The sequence below is a fragment of the Salvelinus sp. IW2-2015 genome, linkage group LG13 (assembly GCF_002910315.2).
Source record: "Salvelinus sp. IW2-2015 linkage group LG13, ASM291031v2, whole genome shotgun sequence".
Lineage (NCBI taxonomy): Eukaryota > Metazoa > Chordata > Actinopteri > Salmoniformes > Salmonidae > Salvelinus > Salvelinus sp. IW2-2015.
The window spans coordinates 35,975,472-35,987,354 of NC_036853.1; positions in this window are offsets into that span (position 1 = coordinate 35,975,472).

Sequence of the window (11,883 nt, forward strand, 5' to 3'; positions counted from 1 at the left end):
TGTTACACATGCACGTATCACATAGTATTCCATAAGGCCATGCAACCTGAGTTCAAACCTGAGTGAGGTGCACATGTACAGTACATAAACAGATGCATGCGCCATATATTTATGTGGTGGACACTTGATACGTTCACATGATATTGTTGTGGTATGTCACAAAATCATGTTACGACCACACATATAAATATTCATTTTAAATATCAATAAGTATTGCTAAGTGGATGGTCTCTACAGAAGGTGTAAACGGTACAGCCAAATGGTTACTTGCATAGTAGCAATATCAGAAATAGATATGGTCAATATAAATAAAATATACAGTATGTACACGAACAATATCAATAACGATATCAGTGATAGACGAGATAGTTATATGCATACAACCTGGGGTAAAGTGGATGAGCAGCAGGATATTGTTTTTTGTAGCAGCAACGTATGGCGTGTGTGTTAGGAGAGAGTCATGTGAATAGAGGCAATGCAGAGAGTGCTGATGACTGGTCTGTCCAAACCACGCATGAACAAGGGAATCTACATTCGGAGAGCCTGTTTCTGTCCTGCCCTTGACTTTGGTGCAGGGCATGTGATGTCCATAGCCTCTTCTTCGCAAAACTCCCTGATGTCATGTCTCTGACTGATTAAATTATGTGACAGGCTATTTTATGAAATATTATCAAATTTGATCAAATGTCTGGCAAAAAAACGCACTTTGATAAAAAAATATTTTTTACGTTCAAAGGCTCTCCTGTGAAGTCATGACTTGCGACATATGCCTAGTTTCCTGAATAGGGTCACATTGATACTTTGCAGCTGGCCCATCTAGTGGAAATTACTCAGTTCTGCCTCAAGGACAAGACTCATCCCAATAAACATCAATCTGCTTTCAAATCTGCTTTCAACGAGGGAACAACGAACGACTTCTCTGGTGCAAAATAGACCTGCTATTGTGCAGGGCAGGTCGCAGGACAGATGGAAACAGCAACAAACAGGCTGCATTGTATTCGTCACAAATAATTCCCTGAATTGTAGACCTCAGCTGAATCTGGTAATGAATTGTGTGGCTGTTGAGGAGACTAAATGACTTGGTGTTATCTCAGATTGGTGTTACCATGGATTCAACATGTAGACATATAGATTCAATAGTTGTAAAGACGGGGAGAGGTCTGTCCATGATCAAGTCAAGCTGCAGCTGTCCCAGAACAGAGTGGCACGTTTTGCTCTTCATTGTAATCAGAGGGTTAATATCAATAATATGCATGCCAGTCTCTTTTGGCTAAGAGTTGAGGAAAGACTGACAGCGTCACTTCTTTTTCTATAAGAAACAACGTGCTGGAAATTTCTAATTGTTTGCATAATCAACTCACACGCAGCACTGACCCACACACTTACCCCACCAGGCATGCCACCAGGGGTCTTTTCACAGGTCAAGGAAATATACAATATTATACAGATCCATGATTGCATGGAACTCCCTTCCAACTCATATAGCGCAAGTGAACAGCAAACCTGGTCTCAAAAGACTAATAAAGCAACACCTTACGGCACAACGCCTCTCCCACATGATCTACTTTTTGTGTCTGTGTACTGACATGTATGTGTAACTGCACTCTACGTGTTACTGTTTTAAATGTACGTAAATTGTAAAGTATTTTGTCTGCAAATGGCTTGAATGAGATTTGTGCCACGAATGCTAATACATTAGCATGTGGAAACAGTGCCAGGCAAACTAAACCAAAGTGCGAATTTCTGTCATATCTTCTCCATAGACTGCTTACAAGGGAAGGAAACMAATGTGAAATTTTGTGATTTGGGTGAACTATCCCTTTAAGTGATCTTGGGAGACATTGTTCCAGCTTTGATCTAAAGTTTGCAACATTCTGATTGGTGGCGGAGCGTCGCTTCGGTGCTCTCCGGAAGCACTAATTTTACACCCCTGTAGCAATAGCCTGCAGTATGTGTCGGTCTGCAAGAGGTACTCCAAGCAGCTGCTCATCAAATATATTTATAATCTTCATTTACAAGGTTTTGGTTGCACTTCCTTTCACAACACACTATCACAATAAATTGAATTCTACATTTCAAAGGAACCTTCCCTGGGATTCGAACTTGCTGCAAACAGCAAAAACGACCAAAGTCAGGTTCTCAACACTGTGAGCTATTAGTCAATGTAAAACTTAGCACGTTTCAGTAACTTTGAATATTAGACTGTGCCGTTTAACTTATGTTAAGGATGTTTTCATGAAAAAGCATTTGATCTGAAACATGACCCGCCAAACCATGCTCCTTAACATCCGCCTGCTTAAACCCGGAAGCCAGCTGCATCTACAACTTGATTGGAGTCACCTGTGGTAAATTCAATTGATTGGACATGATTTGGAAAGGCACACACCTGTCACGCCCTGACCTTAGAGATCCTTTTTATGTCTCTATTTCGGAGGAAACGCCGTTCAACTGACGACCGATGTCAGCTGCAGGCGCCCGGCCAGACACCAGCAGGAGTCCACTAGAGCACAATGAGCCAAGTAAGCCTCCCCAGCTAAACCCTCCCCTAACCCGGAACGACGCTGGGCCAAATTGTGCGCCACCTATGGGACTCCCGGTCATGGCCGTTGTGAACACAGCCTGGGATTGAACCTGGGTCTGTAGTGACGCATCAGCATGGGATGCAGTGCGCCTTAGACCGTGCACCACTCGGGAGCTGGACTTCTGTTTTATAAGCAAGAGGATGAGTCTGAGTCATATTTCATGTTAGTTTTACACAAACATTTTTTTTCTTCAGTTAATGTATACTGACTATTGTTTGGTTTTTGATTAATGTATTGACAATGGGTTGCACTGTTGTTTCATGCTTTGTATGTGTGTGCTTACTGTGACTGTCCCCTGATATTGGCTACTAGATACAGTGCCCTTCAGAAAGTATTCTTCCCCTTGAACATTTCCACATTTTGTTTACGGAAATGTTTGTCCTCATCAACTACACCACAATACCCATAATGATAAAGCAAAAACGTTTTTTTTTTGTTATTCCGTAAATGTATAAAATTAAAAAAAGAAACTGAAATACCTTGTTTCCATCAGTTTTCAGACCCTTTGCTATGAGACTTGAGATTGAGGACAGGTGCATCCTGTTTCCATTGATCATCCTTGAGATGTTTCTACAACTTGATTGGAGTCCACCTGTGGTAAATTCAATTGATTGGACATGATTTGGAAAGGCACACACCTGTCACGCCCTGACCTTAGAGATCCTTTTTATGTCTCTATTTTGGTTGGTCAGGGCGTGAGTTGGGGGGGGGGATTCTATGTTTTTGTTCTATGTTGTCTATTTCTATGTTTTTGGCCGGGTGTGGTTCTCAATCAGAGGCAGCTGTCTATCGTTGTCTCTGATTGAGAACCATACTTAGGTAGCCTTTTCCCACATGTGTTTTGTTGGTAGTTGTTTTCTGTTTTTGTGTCTGCACCAGACAGAACTGTTTCGCTTTCGTTCTCCTGTTTGTTGTTTTTGTTCGATTTGGTTTTTGGATTAAATTATGAACACTTTAAACACTGCACCTTGGTCCACTCTTCCTTCAGCCCACAGTTGACAGTGCAAAACCCAAGCCATGAGGTCGAAGGAATTGTCCATAGAGCTCCGAGACAGGATTTTGTCGAGATAGGATTGTGTCAAGAGTACCAAAACATTTCTGCAGCATTGAAGGTCCCCAAAAACACAGTGGCCTTCATCATTCTTAAAAGGAAGAAGTTTGGAACCCCCAAACTCTTCCAAGAGCTGGCCACCCGGCCAAACTGAGCAATCGGGAGAGAAGTGCCTTGGTCAGGGAGGTGACCAAGAACCCAATGGTCACTCTCACAGAGCTCCTCTGTGGAGATGGGAGAAACTTCCAGATGGACAACCATCTCTGCAGCACTCCACCAATCAGGCCTTTAYGGTAGAGTGGCCAGACGGAAGCCATTACTCAGTAAAAGGCACATGACAGCCCGCTTGGAGTTTGCCAAAAGGCATCTAAAGGACTCTCAGACCATGAGAAACAAGATTCTCTGGTCTGATGAAACCAAGTTTGAACTCTTTGACCTGAATGCCAATCGTCACGTCTGGAGGAAACCTGGCACCGTCCCTATGGTGAAGCATGGTGGTGGCAGCATCATGCTGTGGGGATGTTTTTCAGTGGCAGAGACTGGGAGACTAGTCAGGCTCGAGGGAAAGATGAACAGTACAAAGAGATCCTTGATGAAAACCTGCTCCAGAGCGCTCAGGACCTCAGACTGGGGTGAAGGTTTACCTTCCAACAGGACAAYGACCCAAAGTACACAGCCAAAACAACTCAGGTGTGGCTTCGGGACAAGTCTCTGAATATCCTTGAGTGGCCAAGCCAGAGCCCAGAATTGAACCTGATCTAACATCTCTGGAGAGACCTGAAAATAGTTGTGCAGCAACGCTCCCCATCCAACCTGACAGAGCTTGAGACGATCTGCAGAGAAGAATGGGAGAAACCCCCCAAATACGGGTGTGCTAAGCTTGTAGCGTCATACCCAAGAACACTCAATCACTGCAAAAGGTGCTTCAACAAAGTACTGAGTAAAGAGTCTGAATACTTATGTTAATGTAATATTTCAGTTGTTTATTTTTCATATATTTGCAAAAATGTCTAAAATCCTGTTTTTGCTTTGTCATTATGGGGTATTGTGTGTAGTTTATTGAGGAAAAAAACAATTTAATCAATTTTAGAATACGGCTGTAATGTAATAAAATGTGGAAAAAATCAAGGGGTCTGACTACTTTCCGAATGCACTGTAGCTACTTCCCACACCATTACTGGACAGTAGTGCTTGTCAAGCAGGAGTGAAGAGCACTATGTTCCTGTGTTGTTGCCTTTCACGCCCACCCCATTGAGTAGAGACTGTATCTACATCTTGATGGTTATCAATATTACACTGAACAAAAATATAAACGCAACATTCAACAATTTCAAAGATTTTACAGTTACAGTTCGTGGCGGTGAGCTTTACACCCCTCCAACTGATGCTTGGCTTTGCGCATGGTGATCTTAGGCTTGTATGCGGCTGCTCGGCTATGCAAACCCATTTCATGAAGCTCCCGACGAACAGTTCTGGTGCWGACGTTGCTTCCAGAGGCAGTTTGAAACTTGGTATTGAGTGTTGCAACCGAGGACAGATGATTTTTACACGCTACCSTCTTCAGTCCCGTGTGGCCTACCACTTTGCAGCTGAGCCGTTGAGGAACTGACTTGTTGGAAAAGCGGCATCATATGACAGTGCCACTTTGAAAGTCACTGAGCTCTTCAGTAAGGCTATTCTACTGCCAATGTTTGTCTATTGAGATTGCATGGCTGTGTGCTCAATTTTATACACCTGTCAGCAACAGGTGTGGCTGAAATAGCCAAATCCACTAATTTGAAGGTGTGTCCACATACTTTTGTCTGTATAGTGTACCTTAATAAAAGGGTAGGGCCGTGGATCAGAAAACCAGTCAGTATCTGGTGTGACCACCATTTGCCTAATGCAGCGCATCACACATTTCTTTGCATAGAGTTGATCAGACTGTTGATCGTGGCCTTTGGAATGTTGTCCCACTCCTCTTCAATGGCTTTGCAAAGTTTCTGGATATTGGCGGGAACTGGAACACGCTGTCGTACATGTCGATCCAGAGCATCCCAAACATGCTCAATGGATGACGTGTCTGGTGAGTATGCAGTAGCTTATGCCTGCCAATACCATTACCTCACCACCATGAGGCACTTTGCTCACAACGTTGACATCAGCTAACCGCTCCCCCACACAACACCGTACACATCTGCCATCTGCCCAGAACAGTTGAAACCGGGATTCATCCATGAAGAGCACACTTTTCCAGCGTGCCGGTAGAAATCGAGGGTGAGCATTTGCACACTGAAGTCAGTTACAAAGATGAACTGCAGTCATGTCAAGACCATGGTGAGGACAACGAGCACGCAGATGAGCGTTCCTGAGACGGTTTCTRACAGTTTGTGCATAAATTCTTCAGTTGTGCAAACCCACAGTTTCATCAGCTGTCCGGGTGGCTAGTCTCAGACGATCCTGCAGGTGAAAGCTGTATTTGGAGGTCCTGGGCTGGCGTGGTTACACATGGTTTGCGGTTTTGAGGCCAGTTGGACGTACAGCCACATTTTCAAAAACAACGTTAGAGGTGGCTTACGATAGAGAAATTACACTATATTCTCTGGTAACAGCTCTGGTGGACATTTTTGCAGTCAGCATGCCAATTGCATGCTCCCGTAAAAGTTGAAGCATCTGTGGCATTGTGTTGCGTGACAAAGCTGCACATTTTAAAGTGGCATTTTTTTGCCCCCAACACAACGTGCACCTGTGTAATGATCATGCTGTTTAATCAGCTCCTTGATATGCCACACCTGCCAGGTGGATRGATTATCTCAGCAACGGAGAAATGCTCACTAACAGGGATGTAAACCAATTTGTGCACCACATTTTTGAGAAATAAGCTTTTTGTTGCATATTTAACATTTCAGGGATCTTTTATTTCAGCTCATGAAACATAAAACCAACACTTTACATGGTGCATTTATATTTTTGTTCAGTATAGTTATTTCTTGTGAAGGTTGCTATCCTACTTGAAATAAAATATGCGAGAGAATAAAATTGCCATGTTAGCTGCCACCAGCGACAAAATCGTGATACCCAGTAGGAAGCACTTCAAGTCGGCAGGTATGTCAATACAAAACTGGTGCACTGGTCGCCGACTTATCTCGGCAGCCCAATCAGACACGCCAAATGCTCTTGAGTGGCAACCAATCTGCCCAATTAGCTGATTCGCTTTCGATACACCGACTCCTTTTGACACGTCCACTCGCCCATAGTCCGGTCGCCATATTGGGCTGCAGTTACCCATACCTGTAGCATAGGGCTGCCAGGTTATCTGATGGGAAAAGCTAACATGTAGCGTTGTATCACGTGCAAGTATATTAATTGGCTGTTTTTAAGTTTAATCTTACACTTTTTCTAATGAGATGGTACCGATTAAGAAATCCTGCACACAATGTGCTTATTTATTTCTGTATTTATCAGGAATAATCTTATTTTATTTGATATGTATTAAAATTGTTTGTTGAAATATGCATAAAAGGAGAATAATTTCCTATTATTCTGCACCTTTTGCATAGCTGTACTTCCAATTTTGATCATCATGATGATTTAGTGACTGCAAAGAAAACGTACTGATGTAGTGGCATTCTTTTTTAAAGAGACTAACTTTCTGTTTTGTCTGCTTGGACTCAAGAGGTGGTGGTTGCGTTAACCTTTTTCAGGCAGTCATRTTCTTTTGATTAATGTATTTGCAATTTTGGCTGTAGAATATATGTCGTTTTGATTCATGTATTCATGTTTCCGAGAAGGCAACTACATTTTGAAAATGCTTACTGATTTGCAAAAGGCCACAGAGTTCTGTGTATTGTGGACTCTRTTTTGTGAAACGACAGCATTATATCCCCCCAAAAAATGCTTGTATGAGATTGAGGAAAAACATGGCTGCGTAATAGCAAACCAGACTACCTGGGAATAACACTGGGTAATCGATGAGGAGGTTTTCTATGTCATTTCCTAAATTGAAATGGATTATTCACTAAGCACAGGTATAGACGAGCATCCCAAGGGAATTGACATATTCATTATCTCATTTCTATTATGACTCGATGAAGAGTTTAATAGGAGGAGATCATGTGACGATGGCAAAACCCTATTCCTGGACCGAGATGAGCATCTGGGACATTGGATTGATGATGACATTATTATTTCGATTTTACTGTGGAGGTGATGACCGGGAGATCCAGCTGGCCTGACAGACTGGCCCTCTAGACATACACTGGTGAGGTAACTAAACAAACTAAGGTCTGAGGGGGACATACATTTTCTCCTTTTGGTAAAATCAGCTGGACATTATTGTGTGCTCAAACTGACATCCCTCGGACTCTCTCCTGCTCTGATGATTGGTGCATGCATGGATCATGTATATCATCCCGGACAACACTGTTGATATCTGCTCTGGCTGTATGATGTTTCCCAGGGTTATAGTGCAGGGCTGGGGTCAAATCACAGTTCCTTTGTTAACCCAAGGCCAATTTAGAAGTTTGAATTTGAATGGCAACGTCAGGGGTAGGAAGTGCAACAGTTGGTGACACCAAGACCCAGTAGCAGCTGGTTTCCCCATGAAGSTAAAYGCAAAGATGATCTATTATATTGACAAGATATTCAAGTGACCGTTCTAGCAATGGAAATACATGTCCTCAAAGATGGAAGGCAGGCGGGAGCGGCGAGCTCAGGTAGGACCATTCTAGCCAATGAGAGGGCAGATACGCGTGAACCACAGGCACAACTCCATAAAAAAAAAATGTAAGTTGCCAAAATGCCACATGTATTCAGTTACAGTACCTGTACCTTCAGAAAGTATTCACACCCCTTGACTTTTTCAACATTTTGTTGTGTTACAAAGTGTAATTAAAATGGATTCAATTGAGATTTTGTGTCACTGATAATGTCAAAGTGGAATTTTGTTTTTGGAATTTTTAACAAATTAATAAAAAATGAAAGGCTAAAATGTATTGAGTCAATAAGTATTCAACCCCTTTGTAATGGAAAACCTAAATAAATCCAGGAGTAAAAATTTGCTGAACAAGTCACATAAGTTGCATGGATAGTGGTTAAGATAATTTTTTATGACTACCCCATCTCTGTACCACACACATACACTTATCTGTAAGGTCCCTCAATTAAGAAGTGAATTTCAAGCACAGATTCAACCACAAAGACCAGGGAGGTTTTCCAGTGCTTCACAAAGAATGGCACCTATTGGTAGATAGGTGAAAAAAAGCAGACACTGAATATCCGTTTAAGCATAGTGAAGTTATCAATTATGCTTTAGATGGTGTATCAAAAAACCCAGTCACTACTCAGTTGCCGGAGTGGAAGGAAACTGCTCAGGGATTACCATGAGGCCAATGGTGATTTTAAAACAGTTACAGAGTATAATGGCTCTAATAGGAGAAAACTGAGGATGGATCAACAACACTGTATTTTCTGCACAATACTAACCTAAATGACAGAGTGAAAAAGAGGGAAGCCTTCACAGAATAAAAATATTCCAAAACAACCTGTTTGCAATAAGGCACTAAAGTAACACTGCAAAAAATGTGGCAAAGAAATTAACTTTTTGTTCTGAATGCAAAACATTATGTTTGGGGAAAATCCAACAGAACAAATCACTGAGTACCACTCTTCATATTTTCAAGCATGATGGTGGCTGCATCATGTTATGGGTATGTTTGTCATCGGCAAATACTAGGGAGTTATTTAGGATAAAAATAAATTTAATAGAGCTAAGCAAATGCAAAATCCTAGATGAAAGCCTGGTTCAATGTGCTTTCCAACAGACACTGGGAGTCAAATTCACATTTTAGCAGGACAATAACCTAAAAAACAAGGCCAAATATACACTGGAGTTGCTTACCAAGATGACATTGAATGTTCCTGAGTGTTGTAGTTGCAGTTTTGACATAAATCGGCTTAAAAATCTATGGCAAGACTTGAAAAAGGCTGTGTAGCAATGATCAGCAACTAATTTGACAGAGCTTGAAGAATGTTTGTGTACAAAGCTCTTAGAGACTTACCAAAAAGGATTCACAGCTGCCAAAGGGGATTCTAACATGTATCGACTCAGGGGGTTGAATACTTATCTAATCAAGATACAGTGCATTTGGAAAGTATTCAGACCTCTTGACTTTTTACACATTTTGTTACGTTACAGCCTTATTCTTAATTGTTTTCCCCCCCACATCAACGACACAAAATACCCCATAATGACAAAGCAAAAACTGGTTTTTAGACATTGTTGCGAATTTACAAAAAATCTAAAACTACAATATGAAAGTTACATAAGTATTCAGACCCTTTACTCAGTACTTTGTTGAAGCACCTTTGGCAGTGATTACAGCCTAAAATCTTCTTGGGTATGACACTACAAGCTTGGCATACCTGTATTTGGGGAGATTCCCCCCTTCTTCTCTGCAGATCCTCTCAAGCTCTGTCAGGTTAGATGGGGAGCGTTGCTGAACAGCTATTTTCTCTCCAGAGATGTTCGATCGGGTTCAAGTCTGGGCTCTAGCTGGGCCACTCAAGGACATTCAGAGACCTGTCCCAAAGCCACTCCTGTGTTGTCTTGGCTGTGTGCTTAGGGTCATTGTCCTGTTGGAAGGTGAACCTTCACCCCAGTCTGAGGTCCAGAGCGCTCTGGAGCAGGTTTTCATCAAGGATCTCTCTGTACTTTGCACTGTTCATCTTTGCCTCGATCCTGATTTTCCCTGTTCCACAGCATGATGCTGCCACCACCGAGCTTCACCATAGGGATGGTGCCCGGGTTTCCTCCAGAAGTGACGCTTGGCATTTAGGCCAAAGAGTTCAAACTTGGTTTCATCAATCTTGGTTTCATATCTGGAGGCTTTTTGTTTGAATATATGTTTTATCTGTGGATCTTGGTTAAGAGATTAGCATCGGGTTTAGTATGCAGTGGTCCGCAATGTGGCTTTTATAATCTGTATTTTGTATTGTCAACAATTTTATCATTGTGGAGTGAAGCTTTAATACATTTTTCTAACTCTAACTCTGTTTCTCAAGCTGTTAAATCTGTTCTTCCCTCTCTTCACCTTGATATTGCTACTCACTCATTAATTCGCTGCACTGCTTCGTTTTTCACCGGGAGTACAATATAGAATTCTCTGAAAAACAGTAACATTTCTGGTGGGTGTCTTCAAGGTAATAGTGTGTGAGTCAAGACAAAAATACACTTTCACTGTGGTTGTAGCGCCTCCTATTTTAGATGGATGGGTACAGCATCAGATAACAGACTCCGTCCATTGCGACAGGATTTTTCAGAGCAACTTCCAGGTTCACCACCCAGAGGGGGTCAACTTTTCCCCCATATCAGCGCATCCTTTAATGAGGTCCTGATCCTCTAGCTCCCCCTACTATCACATCGATGAGGGGGCTAGTTTGGTGTGTGTGTGTGTGTTTGTGCGTGCACACATACAGTATGTATGGTGGTGGTGGTTTTGGAGTGTGAAGGTGTACAGGGTTGCAGCAATGCTACCAGCCGCAGTGGCAGCAGAGGGGTAATTACAGTCAGACAGACAGAATAATAAAGTGATAATGAGTGTGCAGGTACCCACGTGCCAAACCCAACACCCAGGCCCGGGGACAGCCAAGTGATAATGTACCACCCTGTAATAAGTCCTGGTCATTAAATCACAGACAGGCAGTACCAGGGCCATTCCCATTAAATACCATGCTGAGAGAGAGAGAAAGAAAGAGAGCGAGAGAGAGAAAGAGAAAGAAAGAGAGCGAGAGAGAGAGAGAAAGAAAGAGAGCGAGAGAGAGCGATTGTTGTTTATTGTTTATTTCACTTTTGTATATTATCTACTTCACTTGCTTCGGCAATGTTAACATGTTTCCCATGCCAATAAAGCCCCTTGAATTGAGAGAGAGAGAGAGCAGCATAGTGAGCCTGTGTTTCAAATCAAACGTATTTATATAGCACTTCTTACATCAGCTGATATCTCAAAGTGCTGTACAGAAACCCAGCCTAAAACCCCAAACAGATCAAAGCTACAGTATTATACACCATTTTAAAGATAAACTTGTTTGTAATCCAACCACAGTTCCGATTTCAAAAATGCTTTACGAGAAAGCCTACCATGCGATGATGTTAGGTCAGCACCTAGTCACAGAAAAACACAGCATTTTTTCCAGCCAAAGAGAGCAGAAATAAGAGATAAATGAATCACTAACCTTTGATGATCTTCATCAGATGACACTCATAGGACTGTT